Source organism: Saccopteryx bilineata, chromosome 3 (assembly GCF_036850765.1).
Source record: "Saccopteryx bilineata isolate mSacBil1 chromosome 3, mSacBil1_pri_phased_curated, whole genome shotgun sequence".
NCBI lineage: Eukaryota > Metazoa > Chordata > Mammalia > Chiroptera > Emballonuridae > Saccopteryx > Saccopteryx bilineata.
In genome coordinates this window covers 152,638,224-152,656,276 of record NC_089492.1, presented here as the reverse complement: position 1 = coordinate 152,656,276, position 18,053 = coordinate 152,638,224, and positions in this window count along the sequence as shown.

Here is an 18,053-nt window from a genome sequence, read left to right as displayed (position 1 = left end):
TCCTGCATTCACCCGGACCGGGTATCCACCCAGCAAAACCCGGGGGTGATGCTTGGCCCATCTGGGGCCCTTGCTCTGTTGCAACCAGAGCCGTGCTGTAGCACCTGAGACGGAGACCATGGAGCCATCCTCAGCGCCTGGTTGCCAACTCGCTCTAATTGAGCCTTAGCTGCAGGAGGGGAGGAGGAAAGAGAAAGAGAGAAGCGGGAGGGGGAAGGGTGGAGAAGCAGATGGGCGCTTCTCCTGTGTGCCCTGACCAGAAATTGAACCCAGGACATCCACATGCCTCACTGATACTCTACCACTGAGCCAACTGGCCAGGGCTGTTTTTAAATTTTTATTTAGATCCTTCATATTGTTGCTTAATATTTTCTCACTTGACCTGTTTTACTAAGAATGGTGACTTAAAATCTATTATTAGTATGTTTTTGTTTCTTGTATCTCCTATAAATTTTGTTTTATATAGGTGGTTGATGGTTTTATTTGTTGCATAGATGTGCTGAACTATCATATTTTCATTGTGGTATGTGGTCCTTTAATGAAGTGTTCTTTTTTGACACATTTAATTTTTTTGGAGGGGGTAGGGGCTTGGCATCTTTTGTCTGTTATTAGAATTACAACTACTGTTTCCCTATTGTCTTCATTTGCTTGGTAAATCTTTGTCCACCTCTTTATTTTTAGCTTTTTAGAATCAGTGTATTTTAAGTGTCTCTTTTAAATATAGTAGGTGTTTGAGTTTTGCTTTTGGGCCATTTTGAAATTCTCCCTTTAAAAAATAGGTGACTTGGGCCTGGCTGGTTGGCTCAGTGGTAGAGCATCAGCTTGGTGTGTGGATGTCCTGGCTTCGATCCTTCATCAGGGCACACAGAAGCAGCGACCATCTGCTTCTCCACCCCTCCCCCTTGTCTCCCCCCCTTCCCCTCCCACAACCATGGCTCAATTGTTTCCAGCACATTGGCCTAGGGCACTGAGTATGGCTCCTTGGAACCTCCACCTCAGGCACTAAAAAAAGCTCAATTGTGAGCAAGGCCCAAGACTGAGGTTGCCAGGTGGATCCTGGTCCAGGTGCATGCAGGAGTCTATCTCCCCTCCTCTCACTTGGAAAAGAAGAAAAAAAGAAAAAGAAATAGGTGGCTTAAGCTCCTAAACATTATTGAGATGACTGTTAAATTTGGTCTCAACTGTCATATCAACTTATGATAATTGTGCTTATTATATAATATTTACTATATTTCTTTCTCAATTTGTTTATTCTTCTTTGCTTTTGAAGATTTCTTTTGATATTCAAGAAGTTATGTCTTTTGTTATAGTGGTTACCTTTCTGTTAATACTTCCAATAATGCCTTTAATCCTCTTTTCTTTCTTATTTAACTTTTTCTTGTTTTCTTTTTAAAATTTTTTTATTGAATTTATAGAGGTGATATTGGTTAATAAATTATATAGGTTTCAAGTCTATAATTCTATAATACATCATTTGTATATTGTGTTGTATGTTCACCATTCAAAGTCAAGTCTTTTCCCATCAGCATGTATCACCCCTTTACCCTCTTTTACCTTCCCCCAACCTCTTACCCTCTGGCAATCACCACACTGTTGTCTGTGTCTATGAGGATTTTATTTTTGTTCTTGTTTAATCCATTCACCTCTTTCACCCAACCCTCTAACCCCCCACCTCTCTGATAGCTGTCAGTCTGTTCTCTGTATCTACCAGTCTTTCTATTTTGTTTGTTAGTTTATTAGGTACCACACATATAAGTGAAATCATATGGTACTTGTCTTTTTCTGACTGACTTATTTCACTTAGCATAATACTCTCCAGGTCTGTTTAGGCTGTTGCAAAGGGTAAGATTTCCTTTTTTTTTTAATTTAGTTTTATTTTTTTTATGGCTGATTAGTATTCTATTGTGTAAATGTACCACAGTTTTTTATACAATCATCTACTGATGGGCACTTGGGCTGCTTGCAAATCTTGTCCTTGTAAATAAATCGACAGTGAACATAGGGGTGCATATATTCTTTCCAGTTACTTTTCAGGTTTCTTTGGATATATTCCCAGAAGCAGAATTTCTGGGTCATAAAGCAGTTTCATTTTTTATTTTTTGAGGAAACTCCAAAATGTTTTCCACAGTGGTTGCACTAGTCTGCATTCCCACCAGCAGTGCACGAGGGTTTGTATTTCTCCACACCCTTGCCGACACTTGTTTGTTGATTTATTGATGATAGTCATTTATACAGGTGTGAGGTGATATCTCATTGTGGTTTTAATTTGCATCTATGATGATTAGTGATGTTGATATCTGTTCATACTTCTATTGGTGATCTATATGCCCTCTTTGGAGAAGTGTCTATTCAGTTCCTTTGCTCACTATTTCTTTTTTCTTCTTTTCCCAGTGAGAGGAGGGGAGATAGAGAGACAGACTCCTGCATGCATCCCTTCCATGATCCACCCAGCAACCCCCATTTGGGGCCAATGCTCTGCCCATTTGAGGCTATGCTCACAACAAAGCTAACTCTAGGTCCTGAGGCGGAGACTCTATGGAGCCATCCTCAGCATCTGAGGAACCAATTGAGCCATGGCTGCAGGAGGGGAAGAGAGAGAGAAAGAGGAGTGAGAGGGGTGGAGAAACAGATGGTTGCTTCTCTTGTGTGCCCTGACTGGGAATTGAACCTGGGATATCCACACTCTGGGCTGATGCTCTACCACTGAGCCAACCAGCCAGGGCCTTTTGCTTGCTTTTTAATTGGATTTTTTGTGTGCGTTGAGTTGTCTGAGTTCTTTATAAATTTTGGATATTAACCCCTTATCATTAATGAAGATTTTTTCCCCATTCAGTGGGTTCTCTTTTCATTTTGTTGATGGTTTTCTTTGCTGTGCAAATAGTTTTTAGTTTTATGTAGTCAAATATCAATTGGCCATAAAGATACAGTTTTATTTCTGGGCTCTCTATTCTGTTCCATTGACCTATGTGTATATTTTGATGCCAGTACCATGCTGTTTTGATTGCTATGGCCTTGTAGTATAGTTTGATATCAGGTAGCATGATACTTTCAAATTTATTTTTCTTTCTCAAGATTGCTGTGGCTATTCAGGGTCTTTTGTGGTTCCATATAAATTTTTTGAATATTTGTTTCAGTTCTATGATATATACCATTGGTATCTTGATAAGAATTACATTGAATCTATAGTAAAGGACATTTTAATGATGTTAATTCTTCCTATTCATGAACACAGTATATGCTTCCACTTATTTGCATCTTCTTCAATTACTTTTTTCAGTGTCTTATAATTTTTGGAAGGCAGATTTTTTTATATACTTGGTTAAATATTTTTTTGTTTTTTAGGTGCAATTATAAATGCAATTATTTTCTTAGTTTCCTTTTTTGATAGTTCATTATTGGTGTTTTAAATGCAACTGATTTCTACATATTTATTTTGTATCCTGCTACTTTACTGAATTTATTTATCAGTTCTAGTAGTTTTTTAGTGGAATATTTAGGGTTCTTTATATACAGTATCATGCCATCTGCTAATAATGTTAGTTTTACTTCTTCTTTTTCAATTTGAATGGCTTTTTATTTCTTCTTGTCTGATTGCTATGGCTAGAACTTCCAGTACTGTGTTGAATAAAACTGATAAAAGTGAACATCCCTGTCTTGTTCCTGATTTTATGGGAAATGCTTATAGTTTTTGCCCATTAAGTAGGATGTTAGCTGTGAGTTTGTCATATATGGCTTTTATTATGTTGAGGTATGTTTCCTCTATTCCCACTTTGCTGAGAGTTTTTATCATAAGTGAGTGGTGGGTTTTATCAAGTACCTTTTCTACATCTATTTATCAAGTGCCTTTTCTACATCTATTGATATGATCATGTGATTTTTATCCTTCATTTAGTTTATGTGATATACCATGTTTATTGATTTGTGAATATTGTAACAACCTTGCATCCCCAGAATAAATCTCACTTGATCATGGTGTATCATTTTTTGATGTATTGTTGGATCCAGTTTGCTAATATTTTGTCGAAGACTTTAGTATCTATGTCCATCAGAGTTAATGGCCTATAATTTTCTTTCTTTGTAGTCTCTTTATCTGGGTTTGGAATTAGGATAATGATAGTCTTGTAAAATGAGCTTGGGAGTCTTCCCTTCTCTTGATTTTGTGAAATACTTTTAGAAGGATAAGCATTATTTCTTGTTTGAATGTTTGGTAAAATGTAAAGCCATCCAGGACTTTTCTTTGTTGTGAGTCTTTTGATTACTATTTCAATTTTATTATTTGTAATTAATTTGTTTAGATTTTCTTATTCTTCCTAAAGTTTTGAAAGACGGTATATTTCTAGCAACTTATCCATTTTAGCTTGTCCAAATTTGTTGGCATACAGTTGTTTGTAATATTACAATGCTTTGTGTTTCTTTGGTGTCAACTGTTACTTCTCTTTCATTTCTGATTTTATTTATTTGGGTCCTCTTTGGTTTTTTCTTGATGAGTCTAGTTAAATGTTTGTCAATCTTGTTTATATTTTTAAAGACCAGCTCTTGGTTTAATTGATATTTGGGGGGTTTTCTTAGACTGTATTTTGTTTATTTCTGCTTTGATATTTATTCATTTTTTCCCCTTATTTTAGGCTTTGTTTGTTCTTTTCTTTTTCTTTTTTAATTTTTCTATTGATTTGAGAAAAAGAGAGGAAGGGAAGAGAGAGAGAGAAGGTAAAGGAGAAATAGAGAAGCATCAACTCATTGATTCATTTAGCTGTGTATTCATTGATTACTTCTCATATATGCCCTGACAAGGGGTTGAACCAATGGCCTTTGGAGAACAGGGTTGATGCTTTATTCACTGAACCACCCAGCCAGGGTATATTTTTCTTTTTGAAGAATCTTTAAGTATACAGTTAGGTTATTTGATATTCCTGTTTCTTGATATAGGCCTGTAATGCTATGAATTTTCCTCTTAAGACTGCTTTTGCTGTGTCTTATAAAATTTGGGTTGTTGTATTCTCATTTGTTTCAAGGTATCTTTTTATTTGTTCCTTGATTTTATTGTTAACCCATTTATTGTTTAATAACATGTTATTTAACCTCCATGTCTTTGTATATTTGTTGGGGTTTTTTTTCTTGTGATTGATTTCTACTTTTATACCATTATGGTCAGAGAAGATGCTTGATATGATTTCAATCTTATTACAGCTTTTGAGACTTGTTTTGTGTCCTAACATGTGGTCTATTCTAGAAAATGTTTCATGTACACTTGAAAAGAATGTATATTCTACTGCTTTGAGATAAAATGCTCTGAAGGTTCAATTAAATACAGCTGATCTAATGTATCATTTAAGACCACTGGTTCCTTTTTGATTTTTTGTCTGAAAGATCTATCCTTTAATGTTAAAGGGGTGTTAAAATCCCCTACTATGACTGTACATATTGCTGTCAATTTCTCCATTTATGTTCATTAAGATTTGCTTTAAAAATTTAGATGCCCCTGTTTTGGGTGCATACATGTTTATTATAAGTGTTATAACCTGTTGTTGAATTGTTCCCTTTATCACTATTTAGTGTCATTTTTCATCTCTTACTATAGCTTTTCTTAAAATCTATTTTATCATATATAACTATTGCTACCCCAGCATTTCCCCCCCTTTCTATTTGCATGGAATGTTTTTTCCCCATCTCTATACTTTTATTTGATGTATCTTTACTTCTGAGGTGGCATCTTGTAGACAGCATATATATGGATCTTGTTTTCTTATCCATTCAACTTCCCTATCTCTTTTGATTGGAGTATTTAAGCCATTTATATTTAAAGTGATTATTGGTATGTATTGCCATTTTAACTTTTATAACTGTTACTCCTCTTCTTCTTCTTCTTGTTCCTCATCTTCTCCCCCTCCCCCTCCCCTTCTCCTTCTTCTTCTCCTTTGTCCTGTAATGTTTCTTGTAATACTGTTGTTGTTGTTGTTTTGGTAATGAAGTCCTTTAGCTTCTTCTTATCTGGGAAGCTCATTTTTTCTTTTTAGTTTTAAATGATAGCCTTGCTAAGTAAAATAGTCTTGGGTGTAGGTCCTTGCTTTTTATCACTCTGACTATTTCAAATGAATACTTTCTGGCCTACAACATTTTTGTTGAGAAATCAGCTGACAGTCTTATGGGAGCTCCTTTGTAGTTAACTATCTTCTCTTGCTGCTTTTAAGATTCTCTATATGTTTTTAACCATTGCCCTTTTAATTATGATGTTTCTTGGGTGTGGACCTCTTCTATTTCATCTTATTTGGGATTTTCTGTGCTTCTTGGACTTGTATGTCTTTTTCCTTTACCAGGTTTGGAAAGTTTCAGCCATTATTTTTTTAATTTATTTATTAAATTTAATGCAGTGACATTGATAAATCAGGGTACATATATTGAGAAAACATCTCTAGATTATTTTGACATTTGATTTTGCTGTATACCTCTCCCCCAAAGTTAAATTGTCTTCTGTCACCTTCTATCTGGTTTTCTTTGTGCCCCTCCCCTCCCCCAACCCCTGTCTCCTTCTTCACTCCATCCCCCCTCCCCCCACCCCCACCCCTGTTGCCATCACATTCTTGTTCATGTCTCTGAGTCTCATTTTTATGTCCCTTCTATGTATGGATTCATATAGTTCTTAGTTTTTTTTCTGATTTACTTATTTCACTCCGTATAATGTTATCAAGGTCCATCCATGTTATTGTAAATGATCCGATGTCATCATTTCTTATGGCTGAGTAGTATTCCATAGTATATATGTACCAAAGCTTTTTAATCCACTCATCCTCTGATGGACACTTGGGCTGTTTCCAGATCTTCACTATTGTGAACAATGCTGCCATAAACATGGGGGTGCATTTCTCCTTTTGGAGCCATTCTATGGTGTCCTTGGGGTATATTCCTAAAAGTGGGATAGCTGGGTCAAAAGGAAGTTCGATTTTCAGTTTTTTGAGGAATCTCCATACTGTTTTCCACAGTGGCTGCACCAGTCTGCATTCCCACCAGCAGTGCAGGAGGGTTCCCTTTTCTCCACATCCTCGCCAGCACTTATTCTATGTTGTTTTGTTGATAAGCGCCATTCTGACTGGTGTGAGGTGATATCTCATTGTGGTTTTAATTTGCATTTCTCTAATGATTAGTGATGTTGAGCATTTTTTCATATGCCTATTGGCCATCTGCATGTCCTCTTTGGAGAAGTGTCTATTCATCTCTTTTGCCCATTTTTGGATTGGGTTGTTTGTCTTCCTGGTGTTGAGTTTTACAAGTTCTTCATAAATTTTGGTTATCCTGTCTTTTATTTCACTTCCCCGTGACGATAAATCAGCAAATATATTGCTCCGAGAGATGTCCGAGAGCTTACTGCCTATGTTTTCTTCTAAGATGCTTATGGTTTCACGGCCTACATTTAAGTCTTTTATCCATTTTGAGTTTATTTTTGTGAGTGGTGTAAGCTGGTGATCTAGTTTCATTTTTTTGCAGGTAGCTGTCCAATTTTCCCAACACCATTTGTTAAAGAGGCTGTCTTTACTCCATTGTATTTCCTTAGCTCCTTTGTCAACTATCAGTTGTCCATAGAACTGTGGGTTTATTTCTGGGTTCTCTGTTCTGTTCCATTGATCTATATGCCTGTTCTTATGCCAGTACCAGGCTGTTTTGAGTACAACGGCCTTGTAGTATAACTTGATATCAGGAAGTATGATACCTCCCACTTTATTCTTCTTTTTTAAGATTGCTGAGGCTATTCATGTTCTCTTTTGGTTCCATATAAATTTTTGGAATATGTGTTCTATATCTTTGAAGTATGTCATTGGTATTTTAATTGGTATTGCATTGAATTTATAGATTGCTTTGGGTAATATAGACATTTTAATGATGTTTATTCTTCCTAACCATGAGCACGGTATATGCTTCCACTTGTTTGTATCTTCCTTGATTTCTTTTATCAATGCTTTGTAATTTTCCGAGTACAAGTCTTTAGTCTCTTTGGTTAAGTTTATTCCTAGGTACTTTATTTTTTTGGTTGTAATTGTGAAGGGGATTGTTTCCTTAATTTCTCTTTCTGACTGTTCCTTGTTGGTGTATAAAAATGCCTCTGATTTCTGAGTATTGATTTTATATCCTGCCGCTTTGCTGAATTCATTCATCAGGTCCAGTAGCTTTTTGACTGAGACTTTAGGGTTTTCTATATACAATATCATATCATCTGCAAATAATGATAGTTTTACTTCTTCTTTTCCAATTTGAATGCCTTTTATTTCTTCTTCTTGTCTGATTGCTGTGGCTAGGACTTCCAGGATCATGTTAAATAAGAGTGGTGAAAGAGGGCACCCTGCCTTGTTCCTGATCTTAAGGGTATTGCTTTTAATTTTTTCCCATTGAGTATGATGTTGGCTGTGGGTTTCTCATAGATGGCTTTTATCATGTTGAGGTATTTTCCCTGTATTCCCCCTTTGCTGAGAGTTTTGATCATGAATGGGTGCTGGATTTTATCAAATGCTTTTTCTGCATCTATTGAAATTATCATATGGTTTTTCTCCTTCTTTTTGTTTATGTGATGAATCACATTGATTGATTTACGAATATTGTACCAGCCTTGCCTCCCCAGAATAAATCCCACTTGATCATGGTGTATGATTTTTTCCATATATTCTTGGATCCGGTTTGCTAATATTTTGTTGAGGATTTTAGCATCTATATTCATCAGAGATATTGGCCTATAATTTTCTTTCTTTGTGTTGTCTTTGCCTGGTTTTGGAATCAGAATTATGCTCGCCTCATAAAAGGAGCTTGGAAGTCTTCCTTCCTCTTGAATTTTTTGAAATAGTTTGAGAAGGATAGAAGTTAATTCTTCTTTGAATATTTGGTAGAATTCCGTTGTGAAGCCATCGGGCCCCGGACTTTTCTTTGTTGGGAGTTTTTTGATAACTGTTTCGATCTCATTTGTTTTAATCAGTCTGTTTAGGTTTTCTGATTCTTCCAGATTGATTTTTGGAAGATTGTATGCTTCAAGGAATTTGTCCATTTCATCTAGGTTGTCTAGTTTTTTGGCATACAGTTCTTCATAGTATTTTCTTACAATATTTTGTATTTCTGTTGTGTCAGTTGTTATTTCTCCTCTCTCATTTCTAATTTTATTTATTTGAGTCCTCTCTCTCTTTTTCTTGGTGAGTCTACTTAAAGGTTCATCAATCTTGTTTACCTTTTCAAAGAACCAGGTCCTAGTTTCATTGATCCTCTGTATTGTTTCTTTAGCGTCTATGTCATTTATTTCTGCTCTGATCTTTATTATTTCCTTCCTTCTACTACATTTGGGCTTTACTTGCTGTTCTTTTTCTAATTCTTTTAGATGCAGGGTTAAGTTGTTTATTTGAGCTTTTTCTAGCTTCTGAAAGTATGCCTGTAGTGCTATGAACTTCCCTCTCAGCACTGCTTTCGCTGTGTCCCATAAATTTTGAGTTGTTGTATGCTCATTGTCATTCGTTTCTAGGAATTTTTTTATTTCTTCTTTGATCTCATTCTTAATCCATTCATTATTTAACACCCTGCTATTTAGTTTCCATGTGTTTGAGAATTTTTGAGCTTTTCTGTTGTGATTCATTTCTAGTTTCATGCCGTTGTGATCGGAGAAAGTGCTTGATATGTTTTCAGTCTTCTTAAATTTGTTGAGAGCACTTTTGTGCCCTAACATGTGGTCTATCCTAGAGGATGTACCATGAGCACTTGAAAAGAATGTATATTCTGCTGCTTTAGGGTGAAAGGTTCTGAAGATATCTATTAAATCGAATTGATCTAGTGTTTCCAATAAGTCTGCTGTTTCTTTGTTAATTTTCTTTCTTGAGGATCTATCTAGTGATGTTAGTGGGGTATTGAAATCCCCTACTATTATAGTATTGCTGTTGATCTCGCCCTTTAAATCCATCAAAGAGTGCTTTATATATTTGGGTGCTCCTATATTAGGTGCATAGATATTTATAATATATCTTATATCTTTCTGTTGGATTACTATTATTATTACAATAGTTATATCTTCCTGTTGGATTACTCCCTTTATCATTATGTAGTGGCCTTCTTTATCTCTTACTATATCCTTTGTTTTAAAGTCCAATTTGTCTGATATAAGTATTGCTACCCCAGCTTTTTTTTTTCATTTCCGTTTGCATTAAATGTTTTTTTCCATCCTTTTACCTTCAATCTATGTGTGTCTTTTGTTCTAAGATGTGTCTCTTTTAGACAACATATATATGGGTCCTGTTTTCTTATCCACGCAGCTACCCTATGTCTTTTGATTGGATCATTTAATCCATTTACATTTAAGGTTATTATTGATATGTAGTTCTTTATTGCCATTTTCTTCTTTAAAGGTGTATTCCCTTTTTGCTATATTCTTTTCCCACTTTGATCTGTTTACAACAGTCCCCTTAACATTTCCTGCAGCATTGGTTTGGTTGTAATGAATTCCTTGAGTTGTTTTTTTTCTGGGAAGCTTTTTATTTCTCCTTCAATTTTAAACGATAGCCTTGCTGGATAAAGTAGTCTTGGTTGTAGGTTCTTGTTCTGCATTACTTTGAATCTTTCTTGCCATTCCCTTCTGGCCTCAAGTGTTTCTGTTGAGAAGTCAAATGTCATCCTTATGGGGACTCCTTTGTAGGTGATAACTTTTTTTTCTCTTGCAGCCTTTAATATTTTCTCTTTATCGCTTAGCTTTGGTATTTTAATTATGATGTGTCTTGGTGTAGGTTTCTTTGGGTTTCTCTTTAATGGAGTCCTCTGTGCTTCTTGGACTTTTGAGAGTTTCTCTTGCATTAATTTAGGGAAGTTTTCAGCTATGATATGATTGAACAACATCTCTATTCCTTGTTCCTTTTCTTCTTCTTCAGGAACCCCTATGATGCGGATGTTATTTCTCTTCATGTTGTCACAGAGCTCTCTAAGGGTTTCCTCTGACTTTTTGAGTCTCTTTTCTCTTTTCTTCTCTGTTTTCATCCTTTCATTCCAGTTGTCCTCTAATTCGCTGATTCGATTCTCTGCTCAATCTATCCTGTTTTTAATTCCTTCCATTGTGGTCTTTATTTCTGATATTGTATTTGTCATCTCTGTCTGATTCTTTTTTATACTTGCTATTTCTTTATTTAGGTGTTCATAGTGACCATCCATTGTTGTTCTAAGATCCCTAAGCATCCTTACAATCATTATTTTGAACTCCGCATCTGGAAGTTTGATTATTTCCATATCACTCAGTTTATCTCCTGAAGGTGTCACTTGTGGTTTCATTTGGATTGCACTTTTTTGTTTTCTCGTGGTGTTTTATTTGTAGAGTTGGTTGAGTCTAGGCTTGGTGTTGTCTGCCTCCAGTTTTCAGTTGTGTTATTTCTAGGTCTTCTTGGGTTGGTATCAGCTGTTATCTGTAATCTACTTTTGGATTTGGGCAGCTTTGAAGTCTTGATTTGTTTGTTTTCTTAACAGGTGATAGTCTTGTTTACTGATCTCAGCAGGGGGCTTCTTTGAAACTGTATCCAGGAATGCAATGGGTGTAACCCAGGGGTCCCCAAACTATGGCCTGCGGGCCACATGTGGCCCCCTGATGCCATTTATCTGACCCGCCGCACTTCCAGAAGGGGCACCACCATCTCATTAGCCAAAAGCAGGCCCATAGTTCCCATTGAAATACTGGTCAGTTTGTTGATTTAAATTTACTTGTTATTTATTTTAAATATTGTATTTGTTCCCGTTTTGTTTTTTTACTTTAAAATAAGATATGTGCAGTGTGCATAGGGATTTATCCATAGGTTTTTTTATAGTCCGGCCCTCCAATGGTCTGAGGGACAGTGAACTGGCCCCCTGTGTAAAAAGTTTGGAGACCCCTGGTGAAACCTGAGACTCTGTAGGCCTCTTTAGCCAGCTAATCTCACTGGGGGCGGGGTGTTTTCTCAGCTTCAGTAGAGGGAGGTGTATCTCAGATCTCCATGGAGACCTGAGTTACTGCCCCTCCTCCCCACGTCTTGTTTTCAGCTGTGTCTTGTTGCGCTGATTGGAGCTGGATAGATGTCCGGAGATCTCTGATCCGGAAGCAATTCAGCTCTGTTTTGTGAAAGGTTCAGTCCCTCCCCCAGCTATGGCCGCCTCCAGCATGGATGAGTCAGCTTTTTTAGTTTGTTTCCTGCATTCCTTAGCCCCTCACAGTCTGTCCCTCTCCCTGTCCTTTCCACTTGGGGGATAAGCTGGTCTTTTCAACACACCTCGCTCCCTGGTTGCCAGGTAAGTGGCTGTGAGCAGTAGTTTCTGCTCTTTTCCCTATGTGAGATCCTCTCTGGGCTCTCAGCCTCACCCCTCCCTCCGCTCCTGTAAGCATAGGAGATTCAGGCGCTCCCTACCAGGATTGTGGCTTCTTCTTTGCTCCTTGGTTTTTGAGAGCTGTTCTTGCAGTTCAGAGTTGGTTTTTCATGCTGATTTTTCCTAAATTGATTTGTATTCCAGTTTGGTGGTGAGAGCTGGGCGTCTGTGAGTCCGCCTACTCTGCTGCCATCTTCCTTCTCCCAGCCAGTATTTTTTTTAAATAGATTTTTTTATCCCTTGCTCTCTCTCTTCTTCTGCTATGCCTATGATGCAGATGGTTTTATGCTTTAGGTGGTCCGAAAAGTTTCTTAAACTATTCTCATAAAATTTTATAAATTAAAAAAAATTTTTTTTTTGCTGCTCTGATTGGCTGTTTTTACTACTTTGTCTTCCAAATTGCTGATTAGATTCTCTGCTTCATCCAACCTACTGTTTATTTCTTCCATAGTATTTTTCATTTCAAATATTGTATTCTTTATTTCTGACTGGTTCTTTTTTTATGGTTTTTATGTCATTTTTTTATGCTTGCTATCTCTTTGTTGAAGTCCTCACTAAGTTCCTTGAACATTGTATTTACTTTGAACTCTGATCAGGTAAATTGCTTGCCACATTTCATTTAACTTTTTCTGAAAACTTACCCTGTTCTTTAATTTGGGACATATTTCATTGTCTCCCCATTTTGACTCCCTCTTTGTGTTTATTTCTATGTATTAAATAGATCTGCTCTGACTCCCAGTTGGTAGCATGGCCTATGTAGTAGGTGTTCTGTAGGATCCAGTGGTGTACTCTCCTTGATGATCATCTGAACTGGGTGCTCTAGGAGTGTCCCTTATGTGCATTATATTGTCCTCCTATTGTAATTGAGTCTAGTCTGCTATTGGCTCGTTCATGTGTGGGTTTGAGCTCAGGTTGGCTAACTGTGAGTACCCCAACCACAACATATGAGTAGAGTCTGGTGCCTACAGAGATTTCCCTTTGGATATGCTGCTTGTGAATCTAATTGCATCCTATCTAATGTTGTCTGATGTTGGCCATTGGGTATATCTGTTCTGGGGCTTTTTTTTTTGAGGGACTCTTTTTGCAGGTCAATGTCAGATGCTGCCAGTGACTGGCCCTGGGTAACCTTTGAAGCTATAACATGATCCTTAGTTTGTGACTACTTCTACTAGAACTTGGTGTTCATGGGAAGGACCAAGCTGTACACCAAGGCCAGCTTTCACTAGCAACAAACCCAGGAGCAGGTCAGCAAAGGGGCAAGGCACTCAAGATCTGCCCCTGCCTGCCTCTCCCTGATGTCTGCCCATTAGACTCAGTCACTGAAAGAGTGTCTGATGCTACTCAAGTTGCATGAGGTATATTCTCAGTGAGTCACCAGGTAGGGTCAAGTGGTGTTCACTAGATTGGTACTGGTTCAAACTCATGCCAGTATTGAATATGAGCCCACAGAGAAAAATTCCCAAGGTTTACCAAGTCTAGCTTCCCCTCACTGGGTGCTTGCAGATCTTTGTGAAAGGCATGTGAAGGGAGGGCACTGTACTGGTGGGAGTGTGAGGAAAAAATGACCTCCAATCTAGTGTAACACAACTCAGTCTTTCCCTGGTTCCACCCAGAATTCCTTTGTGGGGCAGGGCCTCCAAATGTAGGGAGGATTGGTCCACTGACAGCCCTTGGGTGGGACTAGCATATCCACTATGAGGGAGAGGTGCTGGTAAGATTTACAGGAAAGTGGGGAGAATGACCCTGACTCAAAACCATACAACTCAGTCACTGACACCCCCTGAATCTGCTTGAACCTCTACACCCTGGCCAAGGCAGCTTTATTTTCAGCAGGAATGAGCTCTGCAGAATGGGACAACAGGTAATATAAAGGTTGGACTATTGCATTCCGCTAGGCTGATGCCATATGGAAGGGAGTGCTCCATCCAAGAAAGATGGCATCTGTGACATGGGAAATGGACTCAGCAAAGGGATCCTGGTGACTGTCCCTTTAGCTTTCTCCCAAGAGCCACAAACCTTAGTCTCTTCTTATAGGGCTCTAGTCTGCTCTACTCTCCCTCTGCCAGAGTATAGGATGATTGGCTGAAAACAAGATTTTGTGCATTGGTCCTTTTAGAAGGCACCTGGACCTCTAACAAACTCCCATATCTCCCTGGAGGACAAAACCCCCACTAATTTTCACAGTCAAATGTTAAATGGGCTCCTCTTCCTGGCTTTGGGGCTCTGGGCTGCAGATCCCAGCTTGAGGTTGAGACCTCCTGCTCCTCGGAGGAAACCTTTGCAGCTGAGATATCCTCTTCAGAACCCCAGCCACTGCCTGTGGGAATGGAATCGGCTCTTTTTGTGTCTCTACCTGCCTCAATGTGGCTTCTTCTGTAAATCACTGGTGATAAGACTTCTGTTCAGTTAGTCTTCAGTTGGTTATTCAAGATGATTGCTCTATATTTTAGTTATAATTCCAATTTGGTCCTGAGAGGAGATGAGTGTAGCTTCTACCTAGTCCACTGACTGCCATTTTGATTTTTCTTATTTAATTTTTGCTGTTAGTTTTAAACAGTATCTTTTGATGGCCACTTATTATCTAAACAACAATAAATCTACTTAATTTGCTTTCCTCCAACCACTGATCTATTTCCTGTCCCTACAGTTTTGCCTTTTCCAGTTTGCCATATCAATGGAATTATATTATATGTAGTTGACTTTCACTCAGCATAGTATTTTTGAGATTTTTCCAGGTTGTTGTATGCATCAGATGTTGTATGCCCCTTTAAAATTTTATTTATTTAGAAATTAAATTTAATGGGGTGACATTGATCAATAAGAGTACATAGGTTTCAGGTAAGCATTTCTATAGCATTTGACTTGTTGATTATGTTATGTACTGTTCACCCAAAGTGAAATCATTTTCCATCACTGTATATTTGTCTGTCTTTATTTTCCTCCCTCTGGTAACCACTTCGCTTTTGTCTGTGTCCATGAGTCTGTTTCATATCCCACCTGTGTGTGATGTTATATAGCTCTTAGTTTTTCTGATTTACTTATTTCACTTAGTACTATGATGTTCTCAAGGTCCATCCATGTTGATGTAAATGGCAATATACCATCATTTCTTATGGCTGAGTAGTATTCCGTTATATATGCATGTTCCTTTTAACCACTGAATAGTGTTCCATTTTCCTGGGTGTACCAGGTTTTCTTTTAAATTTTACTGTTTATTTAGAAAGGATAACAGTTTTACAAGTAGTTATAAAAATAGTTACAGAAAGTTCCACATAGGCTTTCCCCAGCTTACCAATGGCAGTATCTTACAAACCAGAAAATTTAAATTGGAATGATGTAATTAATCTATAGACCTTATTCACTTTTCACTAGATTTTGCATGCACTCATTTGTGTATGTGTAGTTTTTAAATTTTGTTTTGTTTTTTACACACAGTACATAATTCACCATTACAATCAAGACACTGAATTGTTCCATCAGCAACTCATTCCCTCATGGTACGCTATCATAGTCACAGCCCCACCCCCGGCAAACACTAATTTCCCCATCTCTATAATATCATTTTGAGAATGTTATATAAATGGAATACAAACACTATGTAACTTTTTGAGATTAACTATTTTTCATTTTGCACAATGTTCATGAAATCCATTCAGTTTGTATATAATAATAATAAATTCCTTTTTTTTTCTTTTTACAGAGACAGAGAGAGTCAGAGAGAGGAACAGATAGGGACAGACAGACAGGAAGGGAGAGAGATGAGAAGCATCAGTTCTTCATTGTGGCACCTTAATTGTTCACTTATTGCTTTCTCATCTGTGCCTTGATCAGGGGGCTACAGCAGAGCTAGTGACCCCTTGCTCAAGCCAGCGATCTTGGGCTCAAGCCAGTGACCTCAGGCTTCAAGCCAGAGACCTTTGGGCTTAAGCTAACGACCATGGGATCATGCCTATGATCCCATGCTCAGGCCAGTGACCTCGGAGTTTCGAACCTGGGTCCTCTGCATCCCAGTCTGATGCTCTATCTACTGTGCCACCACCTGGTCAGGCATCAATTCCTTTTTTATTGCTGAATATTATTCCCTGATATGGATATATCCCAGCTTGTAAACACTGAGCAAAAAAAATATCGTATCTGTTTTTCTTCAGAGAAGTTGGGAAAAAATACTAAGTATTGCCAAAGTAATGTTACAGTATATTATTATACATGGTGAAATCATTGAATTAAAAATGTTAATCTGCACAATTTTTTTTCTCTCTCCTAGGAATCTTTGCTATAGAGATTTCTGACTTGCGAAAAGATTCTTCATATCCTTGGGAAAGGTCAAAATTACGAACTGATTTTTTTTTTTTGCTATATGATTGCATTTATCTTTTGAATGCTTGACAATGTTAAATGTATTTATGAACTTTGCACCTCTGAATCTCTGTTCTCATGTGCCATATTGCAGTGATCAGAGATGACTTATAGAAACAAAAATGCATATGGCTCTTTCTACCCATACAGTAATAGTGAGTGTAAAATCTGCTTACTTCACTATTGAACACTGTTATGTTAACTATCCGGAGTAAATAAAAAAGCTTATAAAAAGAGGGAAAAGTGTTTTTACAAAACTGATTTCCTTTCCTTTCTTGGTATATCAAATAATTGGTTGGTTAAATTTTTTCTTTGTGATTTATGCTTTCTTGGCTGGAAAAGTGCCAAAATAGGCACAGTTTACTGACACTGGCCTGGGACGTCATATTCCATCGTGGAGCCAACCTAACATAAATCCAGCCACAATCTGACTTAAAAGCAGTGGATAACAGGAGTGTGTCAAGATTTTTAAATTCATAGTATTGTAACACTAATTAGCATACATTTTCTAAACTGTGTTTACCCCTACTATTTTTAGAAAGTAGGTGATGCTATATCTGTCAAGAATGTAAGATTTTAAAAAATCTGTATTTTTAAGTACGTTTTCTTTAAAACATTAAAGTACTGCAATCAAACTAATTGCCATTTTATTTATTTTTTGCCTGTGGCAGCTGTTTGTTATGTAGAGTAACAAGTCCAGTGACATTTCCTTTATTCCCCTAAAATCTCCTAAATCTCTTACCTTTTCTGTCTATTGGCTTTAAATTAATACCCTGAACACTTCTGTATTTATTGATATTATCTATTCATAGTCTTGCCATTTTAATTAAAAAAACAAGTTGTGTCATTAATAATATTTCTGTGATATACACAATCTCTCGTTTTATGCAGTCACTGTCAGATGATGACAGTAATGTAGGCTAGTGCCCTGATTGAGGTCTTGTGTAATCATTAGCACGCTGACATTTTATCGTAAGTTCATGCTACATATCCACTCTAGTTTGTTTTTTAAAACCTTGAGGTTTATCCATCTATTTCAAGACAGTCATTACAGATTGGTTTAAAATTTGAATACTTTAAAATACGGTGTCCTTTTATAAACATTTTGGAGAATAATATACAAAAAAGTTATGCATGTTAATATTAAATAATACATTCATAAATATGCAAAATTTACTTTGCTAGGTGATGCAATGACCTAAGCAGTAGGTCATCACAACATTAATTTTAATCTATCGACCACCTAGATGAGCTGACAAGGAGCCGAGCGTCACTTGTCATATGCATTTAATATATGTTGTATGTGGAAGGCAGTATGTTGAAAGAGGAGCATGAGAGAAATAGGAATGAAATATTTCCATACTTGA